A 25,991-nucleotide genomic window follows, 5' to 3' on the forward strand; every position below is an offset into this window, starting at 1 on the left:
TACCCTGTACCTTGCTGTGGTAAAAAACTCCAGTAGCGAGAGTAAAGACTTTGATCCCTGCTGGGTTGCTAGCTGAACATAAATACATAAGCAATATTGAAGAGAAAAGAAACCATGAAAAGTATAAATAAAGGATGGTGGAAAAGCCCAGCTCACTCATTTTTTCTGTTCTATATCTGTGGTCACAGTTATTTCCCTGGGGACCAGGAGAGTAAAGGAATGCAAGGTTCATCATTTCTCATCTATCCAGGGAGACCCCATGAGAATGAGATGAGCAGATGACCATTCTTATAAGTCAGAAATAAGACCTACTGTGTTTGAAGGGGAAGAGAAAAGGAAAAAAAAAACAGGAAGAAAACCAGAATAAATGGATTATATTTAAAAGCCATTTTAAACAAAGGAGACAAATTATTTTAAATCATGGGTTTTACTTAAAAATCGGATACATTGTCCCCAGTGAATGTGTAAGAAGAGGAGACATAAACTCTCCAATCTTCCATGTGTTATTCCTCTGGTATCTGAGATCAAATTTATAAATTCCTTTCACTTTCTTGCTTCATAAGCTCAGTGGACTGACACAGACGAAGGAGATTTGCACATTTGTGCAAAACCTGTTGCAGAATATCAGGTAACTGCACCTGTACAAGGACATTCAAAGCAAACAAATCTATGAAAGGGGTGTGGGTGCAACAAGAGAGAGGTGTAGATCAAGGTCACTGCTTGAACAGTTCCCTTGAAAGTGGGAGTCTATTCCCCTTCCTCCAAAGAAGCAAGTCTTTTCTTTTAAGCCTGTAAGGAAGTCATTTTTGTTGTAGTACCTCATCACAGCCCTTCCCCTCTAACCATTCCCCACCAGAAAGCACTGTCTACCAAAGAGTGAGATTGGGTTGGATGCTTCTCTGTCGAAGAAAGGAATTGAACCTGAAGAAATGATTCACATCCACTGTGGATGAAGCACTCGCTAGGCTCTTACATAAATGGTAACCTCCTCATTCAGCCACATTCAAAGAAAACAGAAGTTGTATCTACATTTTGTGAAGAATTCAATCTGGTGTGTGCATAGACATGCATGCATGTGCCTGTGTGAGCATGTGCAACATTGTGAGAAATCCTACTGAATCCAACACCTCAGACAGACTTACCATAAGGAATTCATTGTTCATAGATACTTTCAGCCTCAAGCACAGCAGTGGTTGGTTTCAGCATATGGTAGAAACATGATTCTCACTACAAAAAAAATCAAAATTATTAGATGCTTGTAATATCACATGACAGCGATGCTAGTCTAGTGCCCCACTAGTGCTGGTCTGTATGGCCTTGCCTAGCCTCAGCCTGTACTGCTTGGACCCATAGTGTGCCTCTTCCTCTTTGCTCCACACAGAGTCACCTTGTCCCTTCCCCAGGTTAGGGTCAAATGACGTAACAACTACTTCGGTACCCACTTTCTGCTCTAGCCCCTGGAACAGGGTGCGCCAAGGGGAAAAATACACTCCTTTCCCCACAGCTAGTGATATGTCCCATTCTCCCCAGAGATTTTCCTGGGGCAGAGTGAGATGTCCCAAGCCCCCCTCATAGGGTCAGTTAGAATCAGCAGGGAAGAGTCCTGTTCTGGGACAGAAGTTCATATGCACTCCAGAGGGCAGTCTCCTAATGCCAATCAGATTAGCTGGATAGTAGGGAAGCTAGAGAAGAGAGACAGATTCTTGCTTCCAGCCACAAGGAATCCCTCCAGTCCCTTATAGGTAATAATACTGGCTTTCTGGATAGCGCCTTTGGTACTGCGAAATATTCAACTGTTTTTGTTCATTTTTTATTCAAGGCATCAGCTAAATCCTGAGCTGCATTGCTTCTTAGACTGAGTTGCTCTGGTTAGGCACAAAGGAGAACTTCAGCTTCCCTGGGATTAATACACCTCCGAGGTTAACTGTAATGAATTCTCAGGACCTGAGTTGCTGCCTAAATACCACCAGAGTCCTAATCTAGGTCCTAAATCTATTTTGACTGTGGCCTTAAAGGAGCTCAAGTGTCGTAGTCTCTTATTTGACTTTTCATGACTGATGACTGGCAACTTTCACTTTGAGTAAACATTCTATATGGGATCCAAATGCCTTGAATAGATGTACAAAATCCTTTTTCTTATCACCTGTTTTTAACCCTTTCTATTTTTAGCACAGGTAGGTTGTGCCTTTCCTGGCTTCTCTTATCTAAGCTGTGCAGTGTGTCTTCTGACTTGGTGTGGGTGTTTCACCAGGTACACAATAGATTATAATCAAGGCTTTTATTGATTTTTGATGCCTTCTGGCTTCATCCTTTCCTCTCCAGAGCTATTTTTTTCTTGGCACTTACAGTGTCAAGGAGCCCCTCAGATATCTCAATTGCCTGTATCCCTCAGAATCGGGAAGAGATATCACCCTCACTTTGTAGACAGAGAATTGAAACTCAAAGAGATTAATTGATTTGTTCAAAGTCCTTAAAAAAAAAAGGTCTGGGGTAGAGGCAGTAGTCAGACCCCCTACAAAGCAGAGCAGGCTTAAAAACAAAACCATCCTCTCTCACTGGATATGAGATTTATCTTCCCCAAGAGGTCTCAATTAACTCACCCTTCCTTGTTCAAACTCCCAGATAATATTGTCTGGCAGAAACGCAGTATGTTCTATCCTACTGTCAACTATAATTTTCTGGTTACATCATAATCTTCCCTGGTTCCACAGCTGCCCATTCTGCAGTTTCTTAAATCTTACCTTGAAACCAGCCAATGTTAGGGACATACTATTGGACTAGATAACTCTTGTGCTCCACTATGGAAATTCTGTCCTCTTTTATTAAAGCACAGCCACGTGTTGATTCCATCTCCAAGGGTTTTGGATTCATGTTTTGTCCAAAACCATTTGGCAACTGGATTGACCCAGCATTTTGCAGTAGGGGTCTGGATCTGACATTATTTAACAAATATTTTTGTTAAAGACTTGGATCATGACTGGAAGAGTTCATATAACAAAATCTGAAAACTCCAAATGGTTTTAATAAATTTTTTAAATGCCCTGAAATAAACAGGATGCAGCTTAATACGGTAAGTAAAACACATGTAGGCATAATCAGATGTGTGCATAAAGGAGACAGAATGTTAGCTGGACTACAGGTCTGTAGAAAAAAAAAAGACAGTGAATCGCAGCCAGAGCAAATACAAACACAGAAAAGTATGCTAGACGTGTGGAATAATTCTTTTGTTATTGTTCTCTACTTTTGATGACTTATCTTGAGTCTTGTGTCCAGCTTTGCATGCTGTGCCTCAGAAAAGGTATAGTCTGATTGAAAAGAGTCTGCCGGAAACCAGCTACAATGCTCAGGAGTTCAGCAAACACAACCTACGCGGACAAAAATGAACAGAACTGGAATGCTTATTCTAAGCTTGAAGGGATCATTGCTTCCGAGGTCCATCAAACTAGTCCTTTCTGCAGCTCTTACTATATTTTTCTCTGTATTTAATAACTAACTACACTCTCTTCACACTTAAATGCTGACTCCAAACCATTCCTGTTTGAATTCAATACCTTTATTCAAGTGACTTAGAAATCTTATGTATCTTCACTCAAAAGCTTTTTGAAATGCTTGAAACATTAATTCAGCAAGAAGGAYGACACCCACTTTACTCACACTAGAATGATGTCTATCACATCTCAAAATTGTAATATTTCTTATCAACAATTTAAGCTGCTTGAAGGAGTGAAAGTTATCTTCTGGTATTTGTCCATCTCCAGTCATCCAAGTGATCTTCAGTAGTTTAATCAATAATCAACAACACAAAACGTTTTCCATCTATTTGCTCCCAACACATTTTTTTATTATTTTGGAAATTTTACGGGATTAATTTTTGATTTCCAAATATAATATAGCCCAGGGACAGGAACATTAGCCTAATTTTATTGAGCCTAACATTTTATTACTCATGTAAAGCTTTTCTGGATGAGATGTGTAAAAATGAAGTTTGTTCTCCTGTAAGTTAAAGGGCTGGTAGCACATTGTGTGAGGCTGGAGATACCTGAGATATTGCTTCAATTTCTGTAACCTTGGAATCACATCCTCCCCTGCCCCCCACAGAAAAGTTTGATTAAAGAAAGAGTCCTTGGCTAAGCTCAAAGCAATCTCTGAAAACCCATAAATCCTTATTAAATTCTTTGCTAAAACTCAGCTGAGGAGGAATGGAGACACACTTTGTTCTGGGTATGTTTTTGCTACAAAGTACTCAGGGGCCTATAATAAGCACAAAGCTCATCTGTTGCTAATGATTTGGAGGAAGAACTCTTCCACATTGCAGGATAATATTAAGGGAACTGTGCTACAGTAGTAGGATTATACTTCATCTGCATCTGAGCTGAGGCCTGACATTTGATAGGTATGTAAAACACCACTTACATCTGGTGCTGTAGCTTATGGCTCCTGGGCCACATTCAGCCCATGGGATACGTACATCTGGCCTGCAGCCTCAGCGCTGAGAAATTGCATCCATGTGAGAGGAGATGCTGGGGCTGAAGAAAAACTCCCTACTAAGTTTTCAGAGGGCCAAACATTTGAGACCATGGGGAACTGCTGCCACCTTCATTTGGCCTCTGAGTAGGGTCAAAACTGAAGTCCCAACCCACTATTAAAAGGCAAGGTCCATCCTGCCTTGGATAACGGGGGAGATGGCGAAGCCTGGTTTGGAAAGTGCTGCTCAGGCACTGTGGACCTCTCCCTCCCTCTAGTGGTTTGCGTAACATATAGAAATTCTTGTAAATTTACTGTTACCTCTGTGCTAAAGGGCTTGACATGGAGGTTCAAGTATTTCCAGGCTCAATTTTGCATTTTTGAAGCATAGGTCTAAGGATACCTGCTGTGAGCCTTGCTGTTACGAGAGGTACTCCCAGTGGGCAGTAGCCCAACTGGAACCCTTGAAGGCCTTGGAACCCCATGGCCCCTGGGCAGCGTTATTGTGAATCTTATACCAATATGGTGTGCCCTCTTAATCCTCCCTATTGACAAAATGGCATTAGAGATTTCTAAGAGTTAGAGGCTCTTGAGGTGCTTTGGGTTGTTTTGGCTGTTTTTTATAAGATCAAGGAATCCTTGCCATAAATCCCTGCTGACATCTAACAGGATTGTTAACATACTATTAAAATCCATAAATTACACCATTAGTATGATATACTTATTACAGAGGCTAGGGTAGCTATATCTCAAGCTTACATAGGAGTTACAGGCTTCACAAAGGAATGATGTAATCAAGGGAGAAAAATACAGTGTAGAAACCCAGACAGAGGAAGAGAGAGTGGCTCTGATGTGGAGGCATTACAGGTTTGTCTGATTGCACAGCTTTGTTTATATGCTGCATCTGTCAAGGTATTTGCACTCGGCAAGTGAATTGCTCCTTTGTTTTTTGTTTTCAAGGTCACTGACTTCACAGCTGGGTTGGGAAATATTAGAGGAGAAAGAACTCGAAGAGGGAAAGAAAAAATAAAAAGATGGGAAAGACAGGAAAGGATGGAAATGAGCAAAAATTGGTCATAGAGAGAGCATGGTGATTGAGGGCAACCTTGCAGGATATAGCCAGTATCCAGAATCATTGGATAACCGATGTGATGGTACCACTACAGAGCAGGTGTGTGAAAGAACTGCTCCTGTTGCTGCTGGAAAATGGTGTATTCTTGAAGATGAAATTCTGGTGCCGCAGAAGTCAACAAGAGTTCACCATTGATTTTACCATGCCAGAATTTCATCCTACTGACTTAGCCTTATGAAGTACTGTGCTGGCAAATCTGTATCCCCTCTCCTAACTGCTGTGGCTGCAGGAAAAGAAGTCTGCCCTGGGGGTCCTTGGCTGGTCTCGCGCCCTCACCCAGCTGGAGCTCTATTGCCTTTCTGAATGCAAAACTGGAACCTGCCACCTCCTGCTGCACCAGTTTCATTTCAACAGGAACTGTTTACTCACTACGAAGCAATATATATATAAATATGGCCACTGCTTTATCACAGCAACTGTAATGCTTCAGCTGAAATGTTAGCACACTGGGGGAATGTGACAGGGATTCTGAGAGTCAGGCCCTTGAGACAAATAGTAAAAGTGCTACTTAAAAGTTATTTCCAATTCTAAATCTCTTTGAGCATAAACTGAACCAATGAAGAAGCGTTGCGTCAAAACACTGCAAAGGAAACAAAGGGATGCAGTGTTTCAAGAACAAGAGAGTAAAAGCAGGTAAACAGGTTTATTAAATCTGATAGACATCATTACCTTGGTTCCAGCAGTAGAAAGCACAGTTTGGATGGTGCTTTCATCTCTCCTACCTCCTTGTAAAGTTCCCAAAATAACACTGGAGAGTGAGAATCACAATGTGTTGTTTCTTCCTGTTTCTTCCTAGGCTGAATCACAAACCTACAAGACTGTCTTCCTTTTTTGACAGGGAACAATGCTATTAGCCTTGTATATGCAAAGAAATTGAGGCATGTGGGAGGCCACATGACTTATTGCCAGGAACGCCTTTGGTGAAACAGATTCTTTTAAGTCCTGGGCTCGTGCCTTAACCACTTTGTCCTCCCAGTCTGCATTTTAAGTGCTACTGTTGATGCATTACAAACATTTATTTCACGAAGCAAATATTTGTTTCTTCTACCCAAAATGTGAAATGTGTTCGGTGTTATCGTGTAGTAACTGGCAGTGGGTTAAGATATGAACATGAACTTAAATTCTAATCTAGACAACTCCTCTGTCTCCTAAATTTTAGGAATATACTTGTGGCTGCAAATCAGATGAAAGAATCTTAAGGCTAATCTTCTGTTGCATGCTGAAGCTAGTATTGGATAGTTAGAGAAGAATACAAGAAACAGGACCAATATAGACTGGTCCTTTTCTGATATATTCTCCCAACCTGCAGCATGATAGCTTAATCATTTAAAATCTTCCTTAGTAAAATAAATTAAACACATACCATTTTTACAATATCAAAGTTGATCTCAGGTCAGTGATTTTTGCATTTGCATGTATTCTGGAATACTAATTGGCTGACAATAGATGTCTGACTATTTCATTATTTCCTGCATCTGCAAAATGTCATATATCCTTAAAGAGTAATATCTGGTATTTACTGGAAACATTTCACACTTAGTGTTTGCATGATGCTTTCATTTGGAACTTCATTTCCTGTTATAATCCACAGTTTAAAATTGAGTTTTGCACTCTTCAATATTAATTCAAGAATTCAGAGTTCATCCTGGAGGCAAAAAGCTCACAAAAATGCCCTGGATTAAAAAGGCTGATGTTTCCTGTCATATGCAGACACCTAAATTGTTCATTGTTCTGTTTCTGGAAGTGTTAAAGCTTTGTATTTATCCATAGGTCAGGAAGTTGCAAATCGGAACTGTGCCCATTTTGAAATGTCTCTTTTTAAAGTAAGAGATGATTCAGACTAATTTGTCCTTGGCCTTATATGAGCTCAGGCTACCACTTGAGTCCAATTATATGCTACCCCTTTGTGCTACTGACCTACAGTCTACAGGGAGCTGAACTGAGAGCATCTTGTCTGCTTCCCCAAAGGATTTGGGGATAATGATTTTGAATGTTTAGTGCAACATGAAGCCAATGATTACATCTTCAGCATTTTGATTTATGAGCAATATTAGGTAGGAGCAGAGAGAGAGCACTGCTGTAAAGACATTTTAAGGTATGCCAGTTTTACACAGTGGAGAGAAACAACAGACTCAAGAGCCATTAGCCACGATTAGGATCTTCATTGAAAAGTAACATGTACAGATCTAACATTTCCTGTGTGGTTCCACATCTCTTTGCCTAGGATGTTAATTTTTCAGCCTACCTATATAGAATTTTTTATTGAGATTGATATGCTTCAACAATCAAAGGTTGAAAAGAAAAACATAAGTTTAAAAGAAGCCAAACTGAGACATCTTTTATCATAGAAACTATTATATCAAACATGGAACTGGACAAAAGAAAAAAAAAGTGACAAAGTAGAGAAGAGGTCCTCTCTTCAATAACACGTGCTTTGTACTGAGCCTTCTTGGCAGATAGCCATGAACTCCCAAGTACATGCTGGTGAAGAAACTGTCACAGGTAGGGTGGCTGGAGGAAAACAGCCTTGTCTTAGACTCACATCTACTAGGACTTAGGGACATACTCAAATGCTATTTATGTAGTCTTATTTCCTAAGACAGAGAGGCTAGAAAAGCCTCTCTGGGGACAGTCCAGGTAACATATTGTGCCTGGATTTCAACAGGCAGAATAGCCTAGATACAGCAAGGGAATGCACCTTGGCCTGTTACAGCCGCCCCTTAGAATAGTTCGTTGCAATCCATCTCCTCTCCTCTCTGTTAAATCACCATAGTCTATACCCAGCACTTTCCTAAAATCTATGATCAAATTACTTTGGCGATTATACAAGTCCTGGAGGCATGCAAAGTCACACAATTACCAATTTCAACTCTGAAGTGACTCAGCATTTTTTATGAAATAAAGTATTTCCTCTTTGTGTTGCTCTGCTTTCGTATCTGTTGTTGATGTTTGAAAGGGGAATGAAATATAAATTATGACAATATGGATTTCATTAATAAATTTATGAAAATGTTGAGTTTCTGTTGGTTCAATACTGTATTTGAAGATATTTGAAATGGTTCATCCTAGGATATCTCCCAGGTGTGAAAAGAAGGGGGAAAGTGCTCCTTTTTTCTGTTGTGTAAGGTTGATAGGTAAGATGAAAAGTACATGATATAAAACAATCAGTGCAGCAGCAACCTCATAATTATTAATGGAAAATAAATATGGATTACAGATGTGCTGTCTCTTTGCAAAATAAGGAGGGTGATTTATAAATTGTCAATTATCTCTTTGAAATACCAGTCTTCACAGAGCATCTGAACTGGATTTATTTTGAAAGAATGATCTAGAGCAGAAGGTTTTGCAGCTTGCTGTTGTTCTCCTTACAAGCATTAAGACAAAACAGTGTATGCTATAAATCACATGCTGTATATGAAACATTGTTTACATGTTTTCAAGTGAGTTACTAAACTAGTACAAAAGAGACAAAATTCCCATTGGTTATTGATGGAGATATACTTTAGCAATCATATGCTAGTTTCTCTTAGGGGAGTATATTCATAAATCAATTTGTGGTTTAATCCCTACAGAGAAGGTATTTCTTCTAAGAACCTTGTCTATCTCTTTGTGTTTGAAGACAAATGTAATCGATTTTACATGACTGATCCTTTGATCAGATTAGTTTATTGGATTAGCCTTTTATCATCACCAGGATTTACTTGTTTTCCATGATGTATTTATTTAGATATTTTATCAAGGGTTTTTGCACACTGCTGTGACTGTCTCTTAAAAAGATTAGAACTTTCAATTAGTTTTTGGAATAAAAATTTGCATAGATAACAAATAAAAAGTTTGTTAAGGTTCACAAAGAGCCATAGTGTCTTGTGTATCTTGTTAGAGGAATGGAAATGAGTTGTTAGTTAGAATTTCCTAGGAATAATCCGCACTGCCAGAGTGGAAAGCCTGATGTGAGCAACCCCAGCGGACCCCAGCGGAGACAGCTTAAAGCTGATGTGCTTTGCCCAGGGAGGCTCCTCTCCCAGGTACGCACGCTGACACAGAGGGCATGAAGGAAGACAAAACTGCTGAAGCAGTTTGCACTAAAGCATCTTTAGCAAGTCAGCTGACTACAGTAGAAAATAACTCTTAGATTAGAATTTTATGTGTACAGATTGTATGGTTTTTCTTTCCTTCTACCCATACCTTGCATAAACCTTTGTTTATGGTCTATTTTGAATGTTGCAAATTAATACTTTTATCTGCCTTTTGCCTTAACCTGACTTGCATTAAGGGGGATTTTAATGTAACTAGTTTGCATAAAGGCATTTGTCTTCCAGAAGGTAGCAAATCAGAAAAATATGGAACTGTGATACCTTGAGAAGCATACTGTATCCACATTGCTGTTCAGCTGTGCCACCACAGAAGCTGCACAGACTGTTTAAGAGTTAGTATTTTAGGAGTCATAAAGGGAAGTGTCTTTCAGTGACCAGCGATAAGCAGGAAGACTCATCAGCGTGCAGTGAGGAAGTGGGAAGCACCCAGACAGTCCCTCAGGGCTTTGTGGGAAATCTACATATATTAAGTAATTTTCACTACTGCTCATGTAGCTATTTCTATGAAGAGAGCTGGCACTGAAAGCATTTAGCAACACTCTGGATCAGGATCTCTATTTAGGTGCCTAATACAACAGACACCTTCTGGCATGTGCTTTGGAAAAGTTTAGTGCAAGAGTCTGTTTGACTTTCTAGATTTATGTTGGCTTGCTGTACAGAGCTTAAACTATTGCTCATGGATTTGACCTGTTGCGCACAGTAGCATCACAGCTTTCTTTACAATAGGTTCTTGACATACTGCCTTCTTTTACATGAATGGGTTACACTAGTCATTACTTTCTGAGTTATATAACTAAGTCAAGCAGTTGGCTGCAGATCCAGAATGAAACTCAATATCCTGCCAGCTTGCCAATGGAAAATCTCATTTAGATGCAAGAATGGCTAACCTTAGGAAAAGACCATCACACTTACTTACCCTTGTTTTTCATTTTAATGGAGACACATAGATAGTGATGAGCCAGAAAATACCATTTACCTCTATCCCCACAACTTCTTGGGCCAGCAACAGAGAGCACCAAGCACTTTGTCTTTGTGAAACCAGAAAAGCACATAACATATTTCCATTCTGGAAACAAAATTATTTATTTTGGAAATATTTCTATTCTAGTCCCAGTCATTTACAGCCAGCCATGAGATACAGACCCAAATCCTCTGCTGCTTACATCACTACTTGGTTTGACATACCATTTGGGCAACTTTAGGAAGTCTAGGCAAAAATACACCCTTTGGTTTATTAAGTGAGAAACTCTGAGTGCTGACTCTTGTACTGAGGTTAGTTTCTTGTTATTTCCAACAACTGTGTCACTGAAATCACTTCAAAAATGGGAGGAGTGGCATTTAAAAGTTAGACTTTTGTTTAAGAAGAGGTTTGGGGGTTTGGTGGTGGGTTTTCATTTTTTCCTTTTGCATAAACTGTTGGAGACTTGTTCCAGAATTTCATTGTTCTCATCTATTAAGTCAATTAGAAGAACTGGTAAATTGAGATATTAGAAGGAAAGTTAGGAGGATTTTTGGAATCTGTTTCTACTCCAATGCGGGTGAAAAGCAAATCTCTTCAATTACAGCTAAAATAATTCATGCCAATTTAGAGTTATTCTTGATCAGACCTGTGTGTCTGGGACAGAAGATAAATTTATAATGTAATACTTTTTGACACCAGAAAAGACTGTTATGATCCAGTAATCTGACTTTGTATGTAAGAGTTATATAATCTTACCCAAGAATTCCTACATTAGGCTTGTGCTTAACCAGCACAAGAACCAGGACATGTCTTAAGACCTGAAATGATTCAGAATTAGGTTGCTGCAGTTCTATTAGCATCTATACCAGATGAAATGTGCAGTTAAAATAAAGTTTCTTGCATTGAAAATTCCATAAATGAGAATCTGTGACCTACCCTTAAAATGAAATAAGTCCATAGTCCAAACCACACCACTGAAATAACTGGGATCACTCATGAGGTGAAATAGGATAGTTCAGCAGGAATAGCAGCATCAGAGTCTAGCCCAGTGTGAATCGTGAACCTGTTTATATTCATACTTGACTATAATCTTTTGCTGTAACATCTTAGTACTACATCTTAACAGACTCGAAGAAAATAAAATGCATGTAGTGGCAGAAAGCAGAAATCTCTTCTAGCAGACTCTAAGCACTAGCATGCTTATACCATTTACATAGAGGATGTGGGGAAAAACTAGTATGTGCTCAGAAATGTTTCAACAGAACAATTCCTGACAAGATACTTGTCAGAAAAAAAAAAAAAACTTCAAATGTTAAAATGTTCCTTTTGCTACTTTCCTAACAAAACTAGTTATTTTTACTATGAGATTTTTGTTTTAAATGTAGGTTAATTGCAAAAAAGATGATAAATAGAAACTAATGTTATAATTTGGATTTTTTGTTTTGCTTTGTTTTTCCTCTTCATTGTTGTGGGGCAGGCATGTTCATCTTCTATGGTAGAGTTGCTATGTTTGCCTTTGAAGCAGAGAATTTAAAATGTCTTCTAACATTAGAGGCTGATCATGCAGGGTTTAACCATTCAGACCTTCCTCTATCAAATGTAGAACTGTTTTCTCTATATCAGCAACTAATAAGAGAACTTACAGCCTTTCTTTCCCCAATCAAATTGCTGCATTGTTAGAAAACTTCTTCCTGATAGTCACCAGATAGTTTTTCTTTTAGTTAGAAAGTTGTGAAAATATAAAGCAGAAATCAAGCAAACAACTGGAAATTGAGAGAATTTTTAAAAGTATGGAAAAATAGTCCCGTTGCGTAACTCTGTTTTCTCTAACAACTTCACTTCAGTTTAAAATTAAAGAAGCAGTAAAATGTAAATAAAAGGGAAAACAAGCCTGTGAACTCTTTGTTTCCCCTGAAAGATGCATCTCTCAAACCATTTAGTATTTAGTGCCATGTTTGAAGCAGGTTGCAAGCGTCAGATCATATTAAGTTTGCCTCATTCTAATGAAAGATGAAAGATGCAGCCTCAAGTAATGCATTACAATGTGACTTGTCACACATTGGAAATTTTAAAAGCAAGCAATTTGCTGATAAAAGCAACACAATTAAACAATGTCTGGTTTGAATAAAAATGCAATAGTTTTGTGGTGTGTCTCAATTTGGGGTTACGGGAGACACTTTGGTCTGAGAAAAGGATTATTTTTTTGCTGCTGGGAAATGACTGAGTCAGGTAAGGAAACTGTCTACATGATAACGATCTTCTGCAAAGGCAGCAGTTTGTAGTAGCCAATGCACATGAATGAATACCTCCACAAATGCAGTGGCCAGCATGGTCTTGTTGGAAATGCGAGGCTTGGAAGGTATACATGTAACAATTTAAACTTGCACCACTTGTGGTCATTTAGAGATCTTGAGGCTCTTTATTCAAGACTTTCAGCGCCGTACCATAATTCCAGTTTAGGAACACATACCAGGCAGTGGATGTTCTCACAGCGATTTCAGTTGGCTGCAGTTATTTCCCTTGTGCCCTGCTCTTGCCTTGCCCTCATTTCAGGCACTGTCCTGTGGACCATAGCAGTAAACAGGACTCCGTCTGGGGTCCTCCCAGAACCACGCATGTTGCCTGCTTGAACATGGTGTATGCTGTGAAGAACAGGCTCTCTTTGATAAGACTTTGTCTCCTGCTTTCACTCCTCTCTCATTCTGGTACTTTCAAAAATTCCACGCTTGGAAGGAGGACGCTACTTCTTTCCTGGTTACATAAACAAGTAGGTCCCAGAAGGCTGAAGACTCAGCACACAAAGGACATGTAGGCGACCACAGGAGTTCAGGCTTGTTCAAGCAAAGATATACCTATTGCTCTTCTTGACAGCAGCAGCTGGTCCCTTCAGTCAGCACTGCTGTCACCTGCACATAGAGTAAACAAAAAAGATATGGAATAAGCCTGAATGGGGTGTGCAGCTGTACAAATGACATGTAGCTGAGAGAGGTTTCATATAAACTGTTCAGATAACCCAGTACAAGGGAAATGTGAGCTGTACAACAGGGGAAGAAGGCAAAGGGACTGTACAGAGAAGGCAATGGAAACTGAAGCTTTTGGTAGTGTTATGGCAGGAAAAGGGATCAAAGGCAACAGTTTGAATGACAAGCACAAATACTAAATAAAGGGCAAAATCCTGTTTGCTTTCCCAAATGAGGACAGCAATGATAAAATGATTCGCAGCACAGTGTTGCTTCCTGACAGCCGTAACAGGACAGCTACTCTGTCTAAGTGGGAAGGGAGATGGTCCCACATCAGCTCTCCAAGGTGGTAGGCCCTGCATCGCAAGATGTATAGTGAGTGCACATGTGTACTCATGGTAGTAACTTCAATAAGGTCATATCAAGCTGTGAGTGTAGGAAAAGAGAATACATAACCGTCTGCAGTTGTCTGTGGAGATGTGCCCATGACTAAAGTGCAATAAAGAATGGGAAGAGGTTTTTAGAGTTCCTGATCTTCAATAGCTGCAACAACATATTTATGATCTAGTTGCGCTCACTCCATGCTCCATCACAGATGTGCTCATCTGGCAAAAGCCAGATTCGTGGCTGCAGTCACTGTCGAAAGATTTGAGCAGGAAGATGTTGTCGTGCCACGCAATGACAATGGAATGACCATGCTCTCAGTCACATATTTCTTAATGAGATGACTGGTTTTACACACAAGTGTGAAAAACTAGGAAGTTGTTTAAACCAGAAGAGATTTCTCTTCCTCATTCTGAATGTAAGAAATCACAGTGGAAAATTAAAGCATACATTTTTAACAAGTGATACAGGTGTCTATTTGTAAAAAAACACTAAACCATCATACATTTATGGAAACCTAACATGACTGACAATGTACTTAAGAGAAGCCAAGCTGGGAATAGGAAGAGTAAGACTTCAAGGGCGATTTACCAAACAGCAGAAAGGTACTTGCATATGTGATGTCTGAAATAGGAGCGCAAAAGTGGAAAACAAGCATCAGCTAGTCCAGGGTCCATGGTCATTGGCAGGCATGTCACAACATTTTGTCTCTGCTCTCTACAACCCATGAAATACTTCTCAGCTCCCTATTACCAATCAGTGGGCTACAGTAAGAAAGCAAATGCCACAGGTATGTCAGAGGAAGAGAGCAAGAGACAGGTAATAATCATGCATAGCCTCACCTGCGATGGCAGTTCAATCCTACAGTTCTCGTTAGGACACAACTTTCACTGCTTTCCCTGGAAGTAGAGAGCCTTGGCCCTAAGCCTCAGTCCTCTCTCTTTCTCTGTGCTTATATAAGAAAACGAGAAAAAAACAGCTATGATTTTATGTGAAAGACCTTGAATGGCAGTGAGAGAGAAGGAAAGAGAGGCACGTGCATGTATCTGCCTCTACAGATAATGTTCTCAATTTTTCGTATTCATGTGGATGGCCAGGGTTAGAAGGAGTGTATACGTGGTTGTCTTCCAGAAACAGAGATGATATTATTCTTAAAAAATATGATCTGTGGACCAAATTCATCTCTTATGTAAAACTGTGTCATTTTAATGATGTATTGTCAGAGATGGATTTGGGTCTACACATTTAAATTAGATCCAAGTGACTAGAAAACCCCATGAGCAATTTTAAATAAAAAATAAGAACGGGTAAATAAAAACATCTGTTAGATGATTAAGTTCCACATATTGAGCTTTTATTAGGACTGGCTGATGTAACTCTAAGGGAGAGATTGCATGTAAGCAGTGTTCATTTACATGTGGTGCCTGACCAAGAGTGGTAAAAAACTCAGACAAGCAGCAAAGACACTGTGAGAATTCTTTAAAAGCAGGCCTGAAATATGCTTTCTCTTAATTTATTTGTCTTTAGACTGTAGTGTGTTTGCAATTTTCAGAAAAAAACAGTAAATGTGTTGTTACCCCCACCCCCATTATACTTGGTGTCTTTAAATTAGACATCTTTATTATCTTTGTGTAAAACCTCTGGTAGAGAGAGAAGAGGGAAGATTTCAGGTCATCCATTTTTTATTAGAAGATCCCTGGGAATATGTAGACACCTCTGACCTGTCACATGCTGAAGACACCGCATCTGTGGTATATGTCAGCTTTAGAGGTAAACTCATTCCCAATTACTAGTGACTATAAGAATGATATCTCGAGTATAAGAGGTATTCTCCCAATGAGAATATTACCAAGAGTAATTATTCTTCATGCAAAAGCCAAAAATGTGGCATTAACAGCCAACCAGCAAACTCAGCAAAAGACCTGAGAGAACCTTTGTTATTCCTTTAATGTGAAGAAAAGGCCTGGACTACACCCAAAGGTGTGGTAAACTGCTGAAAGTCTCAGTATGTCTATGTTAATTTATACATTCCCACCTTAAAATATACTCTTGATATTCCTAATTATGGAAATCATATAGCCATACAAACATGACTTGCTTTATTAATGTTCTGCCCATCATCGTAAAACAAGACGCATTAGTCCTGGTGAAATGCAAGGGAGCCGAAAAGGCAGGTGCCTGTCAGGTGAGCTGGTTGTGCCCCCCTTCTATTAGTGAAAACCAGTGAAGGGTTTCCACCACCATTGCATGGTGCCTGCAGTGTGAGTGCACACAGGTAAGGGAAGTTGAAGGGCAGCATAGATACAGCAGCCCAGCCATTTCTGCCTCCTCAGACCCCCAGAAATGCATGCCAGCAAGGAGGAACACTCCTCGTCCACTAACACGAGGGCATGAGGGACAAAATTCTGTGGTTGTCTCTCTGGAGTTATGTCCACATGCAGCCTGCAGTGCAATGGCAGTGCCCCAAGGATGCTCAGGCCAAGCTGGACCTGGTCAGCACACGTGACGCCACCACTGTAGCCGTGAAGAGGCGGGTGTCCATGCAAACTATCCAGTAGCTGAGCCAAGCATCAGTCCTAGCACTGAGTGTCAGCAGCTTGAGCCCAGCTTCACTGTTCCTGGTACCAGCTAAACTAAAGTTAATCTGCTTTGGCTGCCTGGCACTGCAGTTACAGCCGTGATCACAGGGACTGTATGGAGGAGGCAATCTCACCAAATGGGGTTGCAGCACCAGCCAGCTCCTATTGCCTGCACTGCAGAGCAACCAAAGATCTGCCTCTACAAGAAGCCTTCTTTGGAAACATTAGCAGGAGACATATCTTGCTTTTACCAAAAACGGATGTAATTTCAGTTTGGAAGTGCTGTCTAAGCCAGGGGAAGGCAAATGTTTGATATCATTTTCCTTCATTGTCTTTCTCTACCAGCGCTATCCCAATCTAGCAGCTTTACTTCGAATTGCACTTTCTCAAACGGGAAGTCTGAAAGGCTTTTTGCTCTGTATGTTCTTGATTAGTTTTATTTTTAGGCTTCTATCCTCCAAAGTCTTATTTAAGCAAATAGTGGCATTAATTATAACAGGACTGACTTACTCACAGGAGTAAGAACTACTCAAAGCTTTATCAGGTTGTGTCCAAGATCCAAAACAGAGAAGAATATGCAAGCCAAGAGTTTGTGGACTTTAACACTTTCCTCACTTTTAAGCAACTAAATCACACCATAAATAAAATAGACTAACAAGATAATTAAACAGCCTGAATGTAGCAAAGGGGAATATTTCAATAACAAATATTGCTACCCATATACCTCAACAGAATGTGCTAAAGTAAACAAAATGATAGCATAATTATAGTCGTTCCAGTTATGTTAATTAGGCTATATATACGCTTCATTGATAAGCAACTGTGGTGCAAAGAAATGCTGTAAGCCTGATATTTCCTCAGTTAGCAGCTTTGCTGTGCATATGCTGCTGTTATGATCTTGGTTACATTAATGCAGAGCAAAAAAAAAAAAAAAAAAGGCCAAAATAATTGTAATAATAATGCTTTGTGTCACGGCAGGCATAGTGCAAGGTTCAAGGTCAGCACACCAGTGTGATTTTTCTATCACACTGCATTCAGATTCACAGAAAAGACTGCCAGCAAAACTTCCCAAGACAGCTTCCCAATAAACTCAAATACACAGCAAACATCGCAGCTAGTTGTGCTCCACAGAAGGAGCCCTTTACACCTGTGTTTTGCTGACTCCTTAGCTATAATTTCTTGTCAGTCTGCAAGGTGTTGTTTTGGATTATAGCTGATCAGAATTTAACATCATGTCTTTTTTGCAGAAAAATAACTTCTTTCCTGTGGGTTTTTTTTTTCAGAACTGTAAAATTTTGTAAAAACTGTTACTGACTTTTTAAAATATTACTTTTTGTGGCAAAACCTTTCAGTGGAAAGAAGTATAGCAGTGGAAAGAATATGAAAAATATTTAAACAGAAATTAAATGAAAAAGATTTAATCTGAAATTTTTCACAAACACAAAGAAGAAAACACTGTGTAGATAATAAAAAATAGACTCAAGTGTTCTACAGTTTTGCTAAAATATTTTAAAGAAGAATAATGGCTTCTTTTTACGTGAAAAACATTTTTACCAAATTGACTCTTTAGATACCCTAAATGTCTATCTGTTTGAATCTTAAACAGTGACACGTTCTGCATCTATTCACTGTTAATTCATTGCTAACAGATCTGAATTTTGAGCACTTCTGATAGGTGAAAAAAACTTAGGTATTTTTAGTGGTTTTCCCAGATGAGGTCTTGATCCAGCAAACTTTTACTATTAGATCTGTTAGTTCTTTGAGCACRACCCTCTAATCACGGCTTGTACCGGTAATTGTGAGTGTCTGAGATCTGGGATCTACAGGAGATTTGTCCGGAGCTGGGGAAAAGGCTTTTGCAAACAATTCACTCCCCCATGTAGTTTAATGTACATTAAGCATGTTGACTTTCCAGATGCGCAATGAAACTTTCTTATCCAGCCTTTTCTTTCCTAGGGGATGTCCAAATGGAGGCAAGGGTAAGTTTTTGTGGGCCAGGAGCGTTGTTTTTCCTGGTTTATGCTCACTCCCAGCTGCCCTCCCTGGCACACAGGTGGCCTGACACACTAGTGAGGCACAGATGCATCTCATTTTCTCCTAACTGCCTCCCTGACCTTTTCACTTGTCCTTTTCAGGGCTGAGGGCCAGCACCTGGTCTAGTGTACATGGATAAGTGACAGTTTATTCCAGCTGATGTCTGAACCAAAAGCTACACCTGTTTTACACGTGTAGCTTGGGCATCTCTCTACTGATCAGTGCAGGTCAGTGTAAAAATCCCTCAAACAGACCTGTCAGCACCATGCTAACATTACGGTGTTCCCAAGTCTCACAGCAATTTTTTTGCCTATTGCTGCAGTGTGCAATGGGGATGCTCCTGCCTGCTCAGAGCTTGCCATGGTCTCTCTCATACAGAGCTGCTTTGCACAGTGCACACACATCTTTAGTGGTCAATTAGGCCTGAAGTTGTAGGTGACTAGAAAGTTCAGCACAGGCTCACATTAGAATGTAAATACTTAAATAAGGTTGGAAGAGTCAAAAATAACAAGCTCTCCCATTTTCAGTAGAGTCGTGCCCTCTGGGCTCTGGCCTCTTACCATTCCACAGGAGATTGTGTTGGAGAGATACTGCTGCTTGCCTCGTTTCTGGAGGGTCACTTACCACCATCATATAAAAACACATGTCAAACATACAGAAATTTATGAGATTGGTTACAAAATTAAAAAAATATATATAATAATAACTAATAAGGGTTCTTTTTATTTTCTTCAGCTGCTGACCTGTTTACTCATATTTCAAACTAACTGGTGTTTCTTCATGGAACAGTACTACGCCAAGTGAGTGTACCAGCTTGCTTAGCTCCAATAGCCCTAACACAGTGCTTCAGTGTGAAGTTTTGGGGGCAGGAAACAGACAAGGCAAAACGTCCCCCAAAGCAGATACTTAAAGCAACATTCAGAAACATTTGTCTTGATGCTGTAAACATCAAATAAAAAGAATTAAAGCTTAAAAGAAAACATACTTTGGTAAAACTCTTCTCTGCCCCCCCCTGCAGATTAACACACTTTTTAGTGGTTTGAAATTTTCAAAAATTAAAGTTTTTTTCTATATATTTGATTTAGAATAATATATAACAATCACATTGAAACTCTATGTCTCTTTGTCTTTCACTTTAAAAAAGTAGTTTAAAAAAATCCAGATCTAAACTATAAGCACTGAAATAAYATAAAATCTCCTGCAAATTCTACAAATAAAGGGGTCCAATCCTGCAAGATACTCATCATCTCCTAAGATTTGCTGAATACAAAAAAAAAAAAAAACAACTTACAAGAGGCATTCAGTAATTCCTTTCCCTGAGTGCACGCCTGGAAATTTGAATTATAATTAAATGTGCATGTGGTATTTTTCACAATATGTTGTGTTTGTGGTTTTAATTATCATCATAAGCACCACAGTTAATCTGTAGTTCAACATGTGAAAACGTTTATATAGTTTTACATGATGGTTTGGTAACACATACAAACATTTAGGTTTAAAGGAATGATGAGGATTGGGCCTATGTTTTATGATCTCTTACGTCAGCCATCTGGAGACCTTTCCCAACTCTTTCGCCACCTGCAACTTGGCCACCCAAGCTCTTTTTCTGTCTGACCTCACCTCAGGCAAGCGAAAGAAAACCTTCTCTGCCCAAGTGCAGAGGAGAAGTGAAGACGAGTGCCTCTCCTAAAAGAGGGCTTGCATGACACTGAGCCTTCCAGAGGACTTACAACAGTAATGAATAATTCTGAAATGACAATAATCTTTGTCAACAGTTAAGGCTGAAGGTAGGTTTTCACTGTCACGTGAACAGCATCTTTCCAGCCTTTCTGTTCTGACATGCTAATTCTAACATGTGTGTGATGGCTGGAGGAGGTGTTGAGTGTTATTGCAAAAAAAAAAAAAAAAAAAAAGGACAGATGGAGAAGGATTGAGACAATGAAAGGGGCAGAAAAGACCACAGAGCATAGGTAGGTCTTCATCCACCTGACAGCTACATTGCACTTCCCTTCGAAGTCCAAGCGACTCCCTGGCCACTAACCCCACACATGCTAAAACACACCAGTGACATCCCTGATCCCCATCTGTGGGGCTCTTTATTGTCAGAGTATACAGCTGATTATGGCTGAACATTTAAAAGTACATTCAAACAATTATTTTATGAAGGGGGCAAACAATAACTATTTTATGAAGGGGCAAACTAAATAACTAGAAATAAGGAGCTCCTTGGCAACAGTCCCGCAGTAGAGAGGATACTGAGACACGTAAGCAAGCTCTGCACTGGCCTCCAAGAGCAATGCTGCAAGACGATGCTGCAGAAGGGCTCTTGGCACTGCGATGGCCCACACGCTAACATGAACAACCGGATCTTGCTTTATTCCCACTTCCCCCTTCTTGTCAAGGAGGCAATCCCAGTTGTTCATCTTTAACCTCAGGGGTCTATTCTCTGCAGAAAGGAGAGGAAGTGAATGGCACTCTTCAACCTTTGCTTCTCCAAGCAGAACTGCCTGCAGCCCAGCAATCAGAAATAATAAAACAGGACAAACCTCTGTAAAACCTGTCCGGGAATTCCCAGCAAAGCTGCTGTACCCTTAGCTTCTCGTGTTGAAATAGTTACAAGGAAAATTCACCGATACTGGCATTCACCTTTTTTCTTGAACACTTTCTCTTTCCCACTGATGACAGACATAGTAGAACTACATAGGGACTTGTTATTTACACTGCAGATTGACAGTGATCTTTTGGATAAACTGATTACAAACTGTGCAACAAAATGTTACAGAAAACAATTAGTGGAATGATAGTTTTTCATTTAGGCAAGGAATTGTGAGATGTTTTAAAACCATTATCACTGGAGATATCTGGAGATATTCATGTGTGGTCAACCTCACTTTAGCATGAATTTAAGGGAAATGAGGTATCACGAAACAGAGGTTTGAGGGAATCCTTGCTCTTCCTCTCTAAAATCATTATCTTCCATTTTTCTTTAAGGCTGTTGGGATTAGAACTTCATGTGGCCAGTAGTAATCTATGCCACACCAATTTAACTTAAAAAGTAACCACAGGAGCCAAGAGACCAAAAGACCACCTTCAGTTTACCATAAAGGCATTATCAAATTGCATAATATCTCCATAACCATACCAGCATATCTCTAAGGCACAGATGACACACTAGACTCTGAAAGGATGGTGATCCCACTTAGGAGTTCTCCTAATACAGTGTTCATGTAGACCCACCGAAACCAAACCACATCCTTTAGCATCTATCACAAGCCCAACAAACAACAATGGAGTGATGTGGGAGGCAACATAAATCCAAATGTTTGTGGAAGTCTGTAGAGCAAACCAACAGGGTGCAGTTTAAACAGCTGTGCAGAAGCCTCTGTGTGTGTGTGTGTGTGTGTGTGTGTGTAAATTCAACACCAGTCTTCACTGTGATAAAACACGAACATACTCATACACACCCAGACTATATGAAAACATATCTAGTACATTCTGCTTCCAGATAAGTTATATAATATTTCAAGAATGGTGGTTCATAGTGTTTTAGCAGAACTCCCTGGTCAAAATGCAATAAATAAGTGAAGATACACTACGTGTGTGTGTGTGTGTGYGTGTGTGCGTGTGTGCGTGTGTTTGCGCACCCATGCGCGCATGCGCGCGCACTCAAAACAACTCCATTTTCATTTCAGGAAGAGACCTGACTCTTCTTATTTGTCCCAGCTGATTCCTTCATGGTTAATGTGGACATATCCATGCTATTTCTCAATATAGTTTATCTTCTTTCATTGCAGCCAGCAAGAGGTCACTGCAACAACAACATCCTTACTATGGGTCTATTCAAGGTGCTTTCGCATACACTTTTTTTGCTGTCACTTTTAGCTAATAGACACATAAATGAAGCCATAGGCCAGGAGAGATTAATGTTATTATTACCACAAAAGATGTCCCTTTCATTCAGCAGTTTCACATTGACTAGGACAAGCAATACAGGCAAAGTAATGAGGGTGGCACAATGCAAAAGCTCTGACAAGAGATCCTGTGGGGAATTTTCCAGGACATTTTCTGGGACACAGTGAGCTTCTAGATGCTCACTGTCACCTCCCAGCAGTTATCATCTTGTAGCAGAGATGGCAGAAAGAAATGCGTGCCAACAAATGACCCTGTTTCTGGTCTGCAGCCACAGCACAAAGTCACCTTTATTGGGTGTCTCAGCGAACAGGCTGCAGAGAATCATGGCACCTGAAGCCTGGGCACATCCCCTTCTGCCATAGGGCAGAGGGAATCTGGAACGAGGGAGCGGGGGGGGGGGGGTTAAACCACCTCAGCAGCTCCCTGCTCGTGTGGACCTCTGACCATCCATCACTGCAGCACAGGGAACAGGGCAATGGCTGGAGGAATATAAACTCAGCAGAGAGCGCTAAGGACAATTACCTATTAGGCTTTCCCAGCAAGGTGCATCAGAAGACCTTTAAGGTGGCTCATGGAGACTTTTTCTACAAAGTCAGCAACCATTTATTTTCATAGAGGTGGGCTCTGTATCCCACATACTAAGTAGCTCTAAGGAGAGCTGCAATGAAAATGTATAGACTTGACAGAATTATTCACACACCTAATGTGTCTGGCAAATATCCCACTGTTCTGGCCTTCCCAGTCAAATGATTACAAGTGGAGAATATTTCACCTGCTATAAGTTATGGTAACCTCTCCTGGCTATGCACAGATTTGGCTGTGGTGTTCTTGTCTGCATATACAGTTATCAGGGGCCTTACATTATTTTCTTCCTTACTCTACTGTAGACAATACCTTTGCAAAAATCATGTAAACTGCACCTTATAAACTCCCCTAACACGCAGTTGCCTAACCTTCAGAAGTACTGAAGGAGATACAACAAGAGGAAGTGATTCTGTCTGTCATCCTGACACTTTGAGAACAAAATCCACATTGTGATAAATGTGCTGGGGAACAACAGAGTAACTGATTCATGCTGAGTCATTTCCCATTGTCTCCCTAGCAGAGAAGGAAACGTATTTTCTTGTTTATTGGTCCAAGCTAGACTACAACTGGTCTAATTATAGCAGCAGCATCTTGTGGTTCCTAGATAATATGCCCTGGCTTAGGGCAACCATTTGTTGTCAACTTATATTTGTATCACTAAAAAGTTATAAGAGTATTTAACTGGTGTTTTTCCAATTTGTTAGATTTTAGGATTAGTTCAAACTAACACAACTTGAGTTGAGGATGGCTCATAAGCCACCATTGCAATGGAGAACACAAGATGGAAAATCTCATTTTCAATCAGAAAGCAAATGTCCTCTGTCTTCTAGAAAAGATTTTGACTTGAATTCTTTACTGCTGTGCAACCGTTGCAGAGAATTTTGCTATTAGTGATAAAGAGAAATCCAAGGCTATTGTTGCTGTGGGAAGACAGAGGGTCAGAACGGATGGCAGACTCCTGGATGGACTGATTTCAATTAGCATTAAGCAGAGATGTGGACAAAACATATTCAGGACCATTCCAACTGAACAGTCATGGCTGGCTAAAGGGTGGTTGAATACCTTTCTCCTTGCAGGTATTTAGAGAATTGCTGATGTTCAGTGAACAGTTTTCACCAAGCACATTCAGAGACATTTAAATTTTGAAGAGCTAACAAACCCTTAAAAAGCATATATTTCTAACTGCATGCTGCAGAAAATCCAAAAAAAAGTTGTTGCTGTCATATCTCATATAAGAGATCTTCATGGGCAATCCTACAAGGAGTATACCATCTCTTGAAACAACCTGAAACAGATGCTGAACTACTTGAGGCTTAGTCCCTTCAGGCATTTTTTGTACTGCAAAGCAGCACATCCAGATGTTGTTACCTGGAAGGCCTTCAGCATCCACTGTACTTAACATAATGTGAAGATGACCAAACGTTATTCAGAGCTGAAGACTAAATGCAGCAGAAAATGTAATTCGCCATTAATTCAGCATGGTCTACTCTGCAGAATCACTGATGTTGGGAGCCTGACCTTCAAAACACCTATCACTGATATAGCTGAGAAGGGGAATATGGCTCCACAATGCAGTAGAAAGGAAAATACTAGAGCAGAAGTCCTCACTGAGAGAAGTGCTAAATCCAAATGCTGGAGAGCTGCTAGCTTCTATATTATTTCTCCTGAACTGATCCTGTAGTGTTATTATCCAGGAGCATTTTCACTCCTCTCTAGCAAGAGGATGCCAGATCCTCTAGCACATTGCAAAGAAGGTATATCGATGCATCTTACTTTCATAGTATCTTTTCGGCTTTTCTTTGTTGTACTTTTAGCCAATTGTGTTGAACTAGGCCTTTTTCACCCTGTTCCTTTTTAGCAGAACACTGTCCTGCTCATATTTATACTCTTCATCCTACAGCTCCATTTACTCATTTATTACACCTTTTTCATGTTCCTGTTAGCTCTAGGGGAGTCTTCCTCCCTCTTTCCTCCCAGTGTTATTGCTCTTAACAAGAAGACAAATACATAATCCAGCACCTGCACCTTTTCACCTCCTAGACTTGATCCTAACATCTCTGCCCTTTCCACCTCTTCTTCCCTCACTATTGTCCTTTCACACCATTATTCCTAACTCGATCCCCTTTCCTCACTTCCTTTTCTCTCCCAGCTTCATTCTCCCAAGTTACTGACTCTCACAGAAGTCTTGATTTCTTTGCCTGAACCTACCCTTTCAGTGTGCTCCACCACCCTCTTCTACATCTATCACCCTGGATTAAGCGAGAATTTAGGAGGAGATCAAAAGGATGCAAGACTCTGTCATAATGCTTCCTGTTGTGGGTCAATTGCTTTAGGTCACACCATGTGATAGCACACAGTGAGCGTGCAGGCTTATTTTTCCCCATCCACATGGCAACCGACTCCAGCCACAGCCATATGGTCTATATCTTTTACCTGTTCCCTCACCTCCAGAAGTATGCAATATCTAATTTCTCTTTTGCATTGCTGCCACTGATTCACCAGCTAACTCCTCCCAATCCAGTTTCAATTAATAGGTATTTTCTTTATAACATGTTATACTTATTCTTGGTGACCTCAGCTGAAAGACTTTTAACTTCTTGTTTTCTCTGTATTTGATTTGCCTTCTTGGTCCAACTATCACACCATGAGAAACCCATTCATTTAATTTAGCATCTCCTGAGCATAGTCCTCTTCAGTATCTCTCCTCACCATCGTGTTCAACCATGTATTCAATGATTATCTAGTCTCTTTCAGTATCAACCGTCAATGTCCTGCATCTTGGCCTTTCTGTGAACATCAGCATCAATGAGCTAAATTCATCCCCTCTGTTCCCTGCTTTTCCTTCCATTATATGGTTTGTTTTTCTCCATTCTTTGCTGTCCCTCA

The sequence above is a fragment of the Apteryx rowi genome, unplaced genomic scaffold, assembly GCF_003343035.1.
Source record: "Apteryx rowi isolate R43461 unplaced genomic scaffold, aptRow1 scaffold_184, whole genome shotgun sequence".
NCBI lineage: Eukaryota > Metazoa > Chordata > Aves > Apterygiformes > Apterygidae > Apteryx > Apteryx rowi.